This window comes from Chlorocebus sabaeus, chromosome 18 (genome assembly GCF_047675955.1).
Source record: "Chlorocebus sabaeus isolate Y175 chromosome 18, mChlSab1.0.hap1, whole genome shotgun sequence".
Classification (NCBI taxonomy): domain Eukaryota; kingdom Metazoa; phylum Chordata; class Mammalia; order Primates; family Cercopithecidae; genus Chlorocebus; species Chlorocebus sabaeus.
In genome coordinates, this window is record NC_132921.1 from 22019231 (window position 1) to 22030486 (window position 11256).

The 11256-nt window shown below is 44.5% G+C and overlaps 1 long non-coding RNA gene across 1 annotated transcript; it reads right to left on the reverse strand.

The window, feature by feature from the left end:
* Positions 1-214: 214 nt before the first annotated feature.
* Positions 215-5548, reverse strand: LOC119620524 (uncharacterized). Its single transcript, XR_005237012.2, has 3 exons — positions 5474-5548; positions 1938-2169; positions 215-670 (listed from the first exon to the last, which is right to left on the reverse strand). It is a non-coding gene; the product is annotated as an uncharacterized lncRNA (long non-coding RNA).
* Between the last annotated feature and the right edge of the window lie 5708 nt (positions 5549-11256).

An 11256-nucleotide genomic window follows, 5' to 3' on the forward strand; every position in this document is an offset into this window, starting at 1 on the left:
GTAGAGACACGGTTTCACCATGTTGCTCAGGCTGGACTTGAACTCCTGAGCTCGAGTGATCCGCCTGCCTTGGCCTCCCAAAGTGCTGGGATTACAGGCGTGAGCCACCGCGCCTGGTCTGCAATCTTGTTATTGACTTGGGAAAACAAGAAAATTCATCACCAGCTAAGGTATGTAACAACAGCATGTGAGAGGCAGGGTTCAGCTAATCATATTGGTTATGAGTGCAAGAGAACCAGACTTTATTCAGTAAGTACACAAGATTGGGAACAATTAGATGAACCTTCTTGCTCAAAGCAAACGATGCCAGGACATTTATCGAGGGAAGGATTGCCTAGTAGTAGCTATTTAGTGTGATAATGGCGTTTGATAGTTTAGACACAAACACCATTGTCACACTCCACAGCTCTGCTAAGGAAAATCTGCAGCCACGAAGGTGTCAACTTCACCTCCACATTCCACCATTGTCACTGAAAATAGGGGAACCTTGTCAGCTCCACATATTGTGACCTGAGCAGAGAAAAGAAGCATCACAGGTGCAAGCATCTTGAGCAATGGGAAGAGCTGAAGACTCACAGATGAAAGGCTTCTGTGTTCTGGAACAGTAGAGTAAAGGGGTCCACTGCCTGTGTTCCACTGCCACCCAACAAACCCCTTCTGCAAAAACGTCCTGTGAAAATGGACAGGAACTCTGTTTGCAAAAATTTTCTAAAATGGCTGAGAGAGAAAGAATCTCTAGAGGGAACAGATTTCCGGAAATAAATATTTAGGGGAAGACCACATTATAAATAAGAATAATCTGACCGAATGAATGAACACTCTCCAACTCTTACCTCCTCACATACTTCCCAATCCATCATCAGTAAATGTGATCAATTCTGCAGTCTAGGAAATTAAAATTATTTTATATGGGGATACAGCAGTTAGATGTGTTGTGATCTACTCTCCGTGCATCTATTGGATATAAAGGCACCCGGTCTTGCTCAAATGTTCAATCTTCTTGACCACAGTCATTTTCCACCATAGCAGTGGGTGGGAGATGAGGGGAGAGAAGAAAGGGAGGTAGATGGAGAGAGAGGAAATGAGTGCATTTTTAGTTCATGATACTCACTTTCTAGCAAAAAGGGAGCTCCAAATAAATCCCTGCAGGATTTACTTGGCTTTCCTGTTAAAAATGGTTTCTAATCATTATGTGAACTCCTGCCCACCATGGAGAATGAGAGGAAATAAAGCATTTATCTACTCCTTCTTTTCCTGCAAATGCTGAAAAGGGAAAGAGTTGGGAGCCAGTTATTTTTTTCCCCAGGATAACTGAGTTGTTAACATCTGACCAGAGCCTTGCTTTAGCCCTAAAACTGACCCATCTTTAACAGCTGAAAATGAACCCTTCGTATTTTTCAGAAAAAAACATGCACCTTATTCTCACGTAGATCATGAAATCACCCTCTTCAAGCTGTGATTATCCCCCTGCAAAAGCTGAAAGTCGGTCTGCTCCCATGGGTTTGGAGTGTTGAAGTTGCCTCTTTTTTTTCTTTCCCCTTTTCACTCTGTGGATTCGTTATCTTCCACTAAGTGACTGATTTCCTTGATTCCTGTCTGTGGCCCTGGCTTTCTTTCATGAAATGTCGTCATTTGCAAGGCAGCAGGCCATGCCAGTGGCCTAAATTTAGACATACTCTCTTAGGTGGGACTCACCTCCTGGGCAGTCTTCCATGACTCAGAGAGAATGACTACGAACCCTAGAACTGTTCTAGGTGGCCCCAGTCGCTGCCACAAACCGCCAGCACTCTGGGTGCCGCCCAGCAGTGGACGCAGGTGTGTGGTGGCCCATTTTGTCCTTCCCTTTCCCTACAGCGCCTCTAACGCAGTAGCCAGGCTTGGCCTGCTTAATCTTTGCTGAGGGACCTAGAACAGAAATCCCCACCTCCTGGTCATACCAGGGCTATCGCTGACTATCACAAGAAGCTCTAGAAGTCTCTTAGCTCTGTTGGGAAGAAACAGTGAGAGGTGAACAATGCACTGGTTAAAAGGGTCCCCGGAGGACGCACTTGGAGCGCTCTATCCTGGGCAAGGGCTTGGGTCCATTTCACTTCTCAGGGCTCCATAGCAGCATCTGAGCATCCCCCCACTTCTCCATGGGGGCTCTGTTGGCTTTTGGCTTTGAATGATCTGCAAAAGACAGAAAAGGGAAGGAACAGATGGAAGATGAAAAGAGTTGAGGAAGTTAATGCATTCCAGGTAAATCTTACCAGCTCCCCACCCCCCAAATCAACCTTTACAGGTAAATCTTACCAACTCCCCCCGCCCCAAATCAACCTCGATTTCTATGGCCCAGAAATCTATCTCCAGGAAAATGTCAAAAATTTGTAAAAAGATTTACCTATAAGGTTGCTCATAGTGGCATTGTTTATAAGGGTAAACATTGGAACCGCCGGGCGCGGTGGCTCACGCTTGTAATCCCAGCACTTTGGGAGGCCGAGGCGGGCGGATCACAAGGTCAGGAGATCGAGACCATCCTGGCTAACACGGTGAAACCCCGTCTCTACTGAAAAATACAAAAAAACTAGCCGGGCGAGGTGGCGGGCGCCTGTAGTCCCAGCTACTTGGGAGGCTGAGGCAGGAGAATGGCGGGAACCCGGGAGGCGGAGCTTGCAGTGAGCCGGGATCGCGCCACTGCACTCCAGCCTGGGCGACAGAGCGAGACTCCGTCTCAAAAAAAAAAAAAAAAACAAAAAACATTGGAACCAACCTAAACGTCCAGCTATAGGAGAAGAGTAATATATTTATGATATACCATGATCATTTAAATTGATTCTGTAGAAAAGTCTGGTAGACTTGGAGAGAAATTCAATCTATGTTATTGAATTAAAAAGCAGTTTATAAAACAATATACACAGTATGAGTCCCTTTCTGTGAAAAAAAATGCATACATGCCTGAGGCCAAAACACCAAATGTATTAACCATGGTTATCTTTCAGTAGAGAAATTATGGTTTCTTTTTATTTTCTCCTTTTGTGTGCATTTGTTAATTTATGATTCATGTGGCACTTTTTAAATGAGAAAAATGAGAATTTTAAAAATGTTAAGCAATTTTCTTTCTGGACTCTCAATACAAATTCCTTCTTGCAAAATACTCTCCTGAAATTGGGAAGGTTGGAGCCCACCCTACTCACAGACAATTGGTCACAAGCATGAAAAGTTAGTGCTGTGCTGAGTGGCAGGCCTCAGGCTAATTTTTTAGCAAATTGTTAGTGAAATACTTTATTATGCAGTATAATAATTTTACGGTATTATTGCATCTATCACTAAACACATATTGAGTGCCAATCATTTTGTCTTGTGAGCAAATTTTAAACGTTGCTAAAATGGCCATCATCTTTTATTACTTTTTTGTTTCTGCAGAAGTGGTCAAACTATCAATTTATAAAGCAGTTTAAACAAGCAAGCAGAAGGCTTCTTTTTTTAAAAAAAAAGTCATCCAATAATATATCGCTAGTAAAATAAATTAAAAGTGGTTAATGCCAGGATCCACTTCTGAATACTTTAAAAATTCACATAATCATTTCTCATTTTGCAAATTTTTAATGTTCTAGTATTTTCAGATTTAACAACTGAACTTAAATAGTACGAGCTAATAACAAACAGAAACATTATACACAAGTTGGGATGTATTAACACATTATTTCCTTTGAAAAAATAATGCTTAAGGCAAAGATGTTGGATATTAATCAGGGTGACTTGTCCAAATGCCAGCACAATTTTCCAAAGTGTAGAAAAGGCCTTGAGGGAATATGTTTAGCTTCCCCGGGCCCCTGATCCCATCCACATAAATCTCCCACCATCTCTCTTTATGCCTTACTTCCTGAGATCTCCCTGAGAAAGGCTGAGTGCTAGCCATTCCTGAATGTCTATTAATCCTGAATTTCTCCTGGAGTCTCAGCTACTCAAGAGTCTTAGGCAGGAGGATCCCTTGAGCCCAGTTATTTGAGATCCCATTTCTAAAGAAAACACACACACAAAATTTCTGTGCGTTGTCATGTTCCTGCCCTCGTCTTCCCAACCATGATGAAAACTCTAGGCATCTCTAGCTGCTGTGGCCAATTCAGAATGCAGCTTTCCCATTGGACCTGTGAGTATGAAAAACAGGCTAGATTTGGTTTGCTACTCTTTTAATGCCCTGCATTTCTTTTCATAAGTGAGAAAAAAAGCTCATTAAGGAGGAAGCCTTTACAAAGCCAGACCCTCCAGCAAATTCATCACTCTGTACGCATTCTGTATGCCCCACAGCTCCCAGCATGACGTCTTAGATTCACAAGTACCAGGAATATCGCAACACTCCCTATTCTTTCTCAGGTCAGATCTGGGCACGAGCAGCTTGTCTTTGCTTTAATATGTTGTTCCCAGGGGCTAAGAGCATTCTAGGGCCAACCCCGCTGGGGTTTGGGTGCTTTGGGGACTATGAAGCGTCACCTTGCTGCAAACCTAACCCATCAGCACCAAAAAAAAAAAAAAAAAAAAGATTTCTCAAAAAGTGAAAGATAAATGGAGATGCTTTTTACTCTGCATTCACGTTTACTGCCATTTAAAATAGATGTGTTAAATGCATTCATTTGATTCTTTTAGGCTGTTAGTCCGCATGACAAAGGAAGTCAGTATTATACTTCTGAGTTGTCATTTTGAAAGTGCATGGAAATTTTAAAATAGAACGTTCTTATCAACAGGGAGCAAAGCAAAGCAGCATTTCTTTCCTCACTGAAATCCATCTAGAAGGGACATCTGGGAAGTTCCCTATTCAGGCACCTGTAATTGCCTGTGTTTCTCACCAACCAGTGGGGAAGACGGAATCACTGGGTACATTTTTGGCCAAGTTGGGGGCTCCATGGACTCCTTTTAAAGAGAATTGCTGGGACTTGGGGATTCCTAAGGAGCTGTTTCATTTCTGCACAGGTGTCCGGCTGTTTTTAGTGCTGTCGAGGGAACAATATGACTTGGACAGAGGCATGCCAAAGGAATGACTCGAATGCCGGCATTTTGTGTGAAGGTTTGGTGTTATTGTTCAATCAGGCCATCGTAAAAACAAGAACTGGCTTAATGTCCAGCCACTCCAAGGGCAGAAATAAAAGCCCACACCGTCCCTGAGCCCTCAGCTCCTCCCCAGCCTCATCCTCTCTCCCTCTGCAGGGTGATCATTTCTTTTCCTCCTTAAGCCATTTTGTTATTTTTCTTTAAACGGAAACCATTTGTTACTCTCTCTAAAGAAAGTCTCCAGTTTCCCTCAGGGTTTCTGAAGAATCAGAAAAATTATGGAAGACAAAGTGACGGTGTGTTCAACACCTGCTGCTCAGGTGCTGGGTGGCAACTCTTTCGACACTGGGCTCAGCAGCCTCCCATCATTTCTCAGTCAGCGGCCACCCCAAAGGACAGCCTGATCACTCAGGGGGGTCGGCCTGCGCCCGGGGAGAGCCGCACTTACCCCCAGTCAGCTCCGGTCCTCTCAGTCCAGTGGCCCTCCTGTGACAGGCAGGATGGCGCCTTCTACAGCTTCTGTGGCTTTAGGCTTCTCCCCTCTCCCTTTATGGGATCCAGGGTTTAAAAGTAAACAATTCTTTCTCTTTCTGATAAGTCGCATTATTTATCGATTCAGTGGGGGAGGGAGGGCACGACCTTAGGCCACTAAGTCAGCATCACCTTTGGTCAAACAGACTCAGCAAGATTGGAAAGTCCGTTCCTCTGCTGAGTGGGGGCGTGCGGCCAGCAGGCAGCCATGGAGGCCACCGAGGCAGAACAGGCAGGTCACCTGGTGAGTACATCTTCCCCTCAGAACCCCAAGTTCCAACCAGTTTAACGTTCCTCACAGGAAGACTGCCATGTATGACCTGGTCACCTCCCCAGATTTCTAGAGCCAGAAGAGTCACCGGTCACAGGAGCCTACTAAGATCCTTAGCTCATGCTATGTAGAGCTCTTGACCAATATTTGGAAGCCAATCTCATTCTCCTCTTGAACTGGTCATTTCTGAATGCATGGTTACCATGCATTCCTTTGTTCACGCCAACAATGTATGAAGCTCCTCCTTATCTGCTAAGCTCTGGTAATGCCACGGGGACCAAGACAAACAGAGCCCACAGTCAGGCAGTGAAGCAGGCAACATGCGAGCGCACGGACAGCAGAGGAGGCTGCTGCTCGGCCTAGCTGTATTCTGTTGTCGGCTATTATTATTGCTTTTCATTTTTTATTTATTTATTTTTTTGACATGGAGCCTCACTCTGTCACCCAGGCTGGAGTGCAGTGGTGCGAGCTCAGCTCACTGCAACCTCTGCCTCCCGGGTTCAAGCAATTCTCCTGCCTCAGCCTCCTGAGTAGCTGAGACTACAGGTGCCCACCACGCCCGGCTAATTTTTGTACTTTTAGTAAAGACAGGGTTTCGCCATGTTGGCCAGGCTGGTCCCAAATTCCTGACCTCAGTTGATCTTCCCGCCTTGGCCTCCCAAAGTGCTGGGATTACAGGCATGAGCCACCATGTCCAGCCGTCAGCGATTATTTTTTATGCTCTGATTATTTCTTTTCCTTCTCAGGGTCGTTTTGTTATTTTGTTTTTCTTTCTTTTCTTTTCTTTTCTTTTCTTTCTTTCTTTCTCTCTCTCTCTTTCTTTCTTTCTTTTTCTTTCCTTCTCAATCTCTCTTTCTCTTTCTCTCTCCTTCCTTCCTTCTTTCCTTCCTTCCTTCCTTCCTTCCTTCCTTCCTTCCTTCCTTCCTTCCTTCCTTCCTTCCTTCCTTCCTTCCTTCCTTCCTTCCTTCCTTCCTTCCCTCCCTTTCTTTCTTCTTCTTCTTCTTTTTTTTTTTCTAAGGCAAGGTCTCACTGTCACCCAGGCTGGAGTGCAGTGACGTGATCACAGCTCACTGCAGCCTCGACCTTCTGGACTCAAGTGATCCCCCTGCCTCAGCCTCCCCAGTAGCTAGGACTACAGGTGCCCACACCTGGCTAATTTTTGTACTTTTTTGTAGAGATGAGGTTTTGCTATTTTGCTTTCTTATTCTTTAAAAGGAAACTCCTCGTTGTTCTCTCTAGTAAACACAAATGCAACCTGAAGTGAGGTCTGGTCATTCCAGTTGATGATGATCTGAGGAGCTGGGTGGCCTTAATTTCACTAGCAGGTATTGTCATCCTGCTAGTGTCATACTTCCTGTAAGTTGTCATATTTCTTTTCGGGTAAAAATGAAAAACAAAATATACTAACGGCCTTTTTTTTTCCTTGCCGAAGAGCTGAACTCAAGAAATGAGCCCAGGGAGTGGGTACCACTGTTTGTTCCTGGCATGCTCCCTAGGTTCCTGGGGGGACTAAGTTCCTTCAGGTTGCCTGTGACCACCCGAGAGATCCTGCACACTTGGTCCTACAGAAGTCAGGGCCCTCCAACAGGGCTGAGGGATGGGCCTCCAGTTCCTATGGGAAAAGCCCAAACAGGGCACCCCGAAGCGAGGAAAACATCCCGAGGGCCGTCTGGAAATCGCCAAAGTCCTGGGCTCCCCAGCGTTAGTAGATAAATATGGTGTCAATGGGATTTTTTTCTTTTTATGGTCGCATTTCTGGCACTGCAGTGTTGGCACTGCCTTTGCAAGCTTGCTGTGCACTCTCGTTTTTAAGTTGCTTCACCTGATTTCAGCCATCCTGATTCTGAAAAGAAATTCTGAAAAGTGCACAGTACTTTTTTTCAGCCTGGACCCTAGAATAAGACTCTGGGAAAGAAAAAATAAGTGACTTTTCATTTTTTAAGAAATAAAGGTGAGTGCCTTTTTTTTTTTTTTTTTTTTTTAAAGAAAACACTGTTGTTTTTTCTCCTTTAAAGTGAAACAGATTCCTCAGGGCTCCCCGTTGTCCTGCCCTTTGAAAGAAAGACATTCTTTCAAAGATATTCTTTCAAAGACATTCTTTCAAAGGGCAGGACAAATCCCTTCCACCCCCAGGCCTCGTCCCACATTGTCCAGGTCCCTTTCATCAGCATTTTTGCTGAGATGGTTTTCCCTTCATTTAGAAAACCAGGATGAAGACAGATGTTCAGCTTTCAGATGATTTTCTTTACATTCCCAGCCACGGTACTTGCAAGGATTCTGAATTTCAGAGACAGGATGAATGTTTATCAAACTTCTGGCAAATCACACAACTCTACCTCAGCTGCCTTTAAAAGTGATTTTTTGGCCAGGCACCGTGGCTCACACCTATAATCCTAGCACTTTGGTAGGCCAAGGTGGCTGGATTCATTGAGCTCAGGAGTTTGAGAGCAGCCTGAGCAACACAGCGAGATCCTGTCTCTACAAAAACTACAAAAATTAGCTGGACATGGTGGCATGTACCTGTAGTCCCAGCTACTTGGGAGGCTGAGGCAGGAGGATTGCTTGAGCCTGGGAGGTGGAGGTTGCAGTAGGCCGAGATCGTGCCACTGCACTGCAGCCTAGGCACTAGAATAAGACTCTGTCCTGGAAAAAAAAAAAAAAGTGACTTTTTATTTTTTTAAGAAATAAAGGTGAGTGCCTTTTTAAAAAATAAGGTAGATGTGAGTCTTGGAAGGTTGAAGTTTAACTTAGAAAGTCTAGATCCCTAATGTGTATATTCAGATACAGGCTGCAAAATTGGGCTTCACCAACAGTGAAAACCAAAATCAGGTACCTTTCCAGTAGCTGCAGCTGGAAGCAGGCTCCAATCATTGTGGGTGATTTGCTCCATGATTTTCTCATTTTCCTGCCATGGGCTGCAGACTTCGTCAAATGGAAAAAAAGAAATTGATAATTTCCAATGAAGAATGTCAAACTTTTGCCATGAGGAATGCTGAAGTTTGGGGACTGGGGATCCTGGGTCTCCTTCAAGACTCTTTGCCATTTGGATTTTTGCCTTTGGACAAAAATAACTTCATATTTCTGAGGCTTTAGTTTGCTCTCTGTGTAGTAAAGCTGGTAATACTTGCTCGTCATTTGCTCTGAAACCTCAAGTGAAACAGGAGATGAATTCATCTTTAATCGTGAATAGTTCAGTTGACTGAGGCAAGAGAGTCCCTTGAGCCCAGGAATTTGACTGCAGCCTGGACAACATAGCGAGGCCACTGTCTCTAAAAATAAGAAAAAAGTAAATAGAAAAAAAAAAAGTTGGATATAGAGAAATGACAAAGGGCATGGGCTGTACGGACTAACTGGTTATTTACTCTACCAGTAAAGAGAACAAAGGAGGTTAATCTGCCATGTGCAGGGACCAGGCCAAGCCCAGTGGGGCTGGAAGGAAGCTGGGTTGCTGCAGCCTCAGATCTGTTATTAAGAGAATCAAAATCACTTTCAACTCAATGTCACAAGTCAGGACCCAAGTGAAAATGGAATGTTGACAGCGAGTCCTGGTTTCATCTCTGCATTCACACACGCATCACCTTCTCCCACGAAAGTTCCTCTTCTTACGGCCGGAAACACGTCCAGAACACTGGTGGTGCAGCGGGGCAGGGGCTTGATGGCAGCCATCATGGGAGAGAGCCATCACGTGAATGAGCGGCGCCTGCTCTTAGAAGGCAGCTGAAAATAAATTGTGCACATGGTGATGTTTCTTCCCTAAACACTTCAGCACACATCCCCAAAGAATTTAGGAGTATTCTACTTAACCTGAGTACCATTATCAGAGCTGAGTTTACAGTAATTCTCTAATAGCACCTACTATTTAGCTTATTTCCTTTTTCTTTGTTTTTTTTTTTTCCCTTGAGATGGAGTCTCACTCTGTCACCCAGGCTGGAGTGCAGTGGCACGATCTTAGCTCACTGCAACCTCTGCCTCTGGGTTCAAGTGATTCTCCTGCCTCAACCTCCCAAGTAGCTGGGATTACAGGTGCCCACCACCATGCCTGGCTAATTTTTGTTTTTTTTTTTTTTTTTTTTTTTTTTTTTTGAGACAGAGTCTCGCTCTGTCGCCCAGGCTGGAGTGCAGTGACCGGATCTCAGTTCACTGCAAGCTCCGCCTCCCGGGTTTACGCCATTCTCCTGCCTCAGCCTCCTGAGTAGCTGGAACTACAGGCGCCCGCCACCACACCCGGCTTTTTTTTGGTATTTTTTTAGTAGAGATGGGATTTCATCATGTTAGCCAGAATCCGCCCGTCTTGGCCTCCCAAAGTGCTGGGATTACAGGCTTGAGCCACCGCGCCCGGCCATTTTTGTATTTTTTAGTAGAGACAGGGTTTCCCCATGTTGGCCAGCCTGGTCTCGAACTCCTGGCCTCAGGTGATCCACCTGCCTCGGCCTCCCAAAGTGCTGGAATTACAGGTGATTACAGGTGAGCCACCATCCCGGCCCATTTAGCTTAGTTTCAAATTTCCCAATTATGCCCCAATTCTCTTTAATAGCAGTTTGTTTGTTTTTTAAACTTAGGATTTAGTAAAAATTCGTGCTTGCATTTGTTTTTTTCTTTTCTCATTTTTTTTAATTGACAAAATTTATCTAGATGCTCTCTGGCATTATGTCAAATGTTATTTTCTGTCATAGTTTCTCCAGAGATTGGCCACTGCCCTTGGATTTCTAATGAGCAAAGGCCTAGAATGCAGGGCCGTGGACCTTCCACCTCGTCTCCCTCTCTCCACGGCCTCCCGCTTCTAAGGATGAGCAAATAATCTCAGAGTGAACCTTCTTTAAACACCAAACAAGAATCTCCAGCGAGTCCTCATTCCTCATTCATTTATTCATTCATTTAAGAACTACTTGTTGGGGGCCACCATGTCTGTGGTGTCTGATATCTATTCTAGATACCGGGTGCACAGCAGCAGAACTAACAAATAAGAAACACAACCAGACTAAAATGCCTTCCCTCCTAGAGCTCACATCCAGAAGCAGCAGACAATCAATCCACAAAATAAAGAAAAGCAGAGAAGCAGATAGCGAGGTTTGGGAAGAGACTCCAGATAGTGTGATTAAACAAGGTCCCACGGAGGCAGGGTTTGAGAAAAAAGGAGAGGAGGTTAAAAAGTAAACCAGCCAGGTGCAGTGGCTCACGCCTGTAATCCCAGCACTTTGGGAGGCAGAGGCGGGCAGGTCATTTGTGGTCAGGATTTCAAGACCAGCCTGGCTAACATAGCAAAAACGTGTATGCAGATTATAGAGATGTTAAAATGTGGGGAAAATTATTTGTTTGAAAATGAATGAAATATAACTTGAATGCCCCTTACTCTCTGCCCCCCTTTGTATTTGACAAACAACTGGCTAGTTGTTAACAGCATCGACCTTGGAGCTAGATTGTCTAGGTTC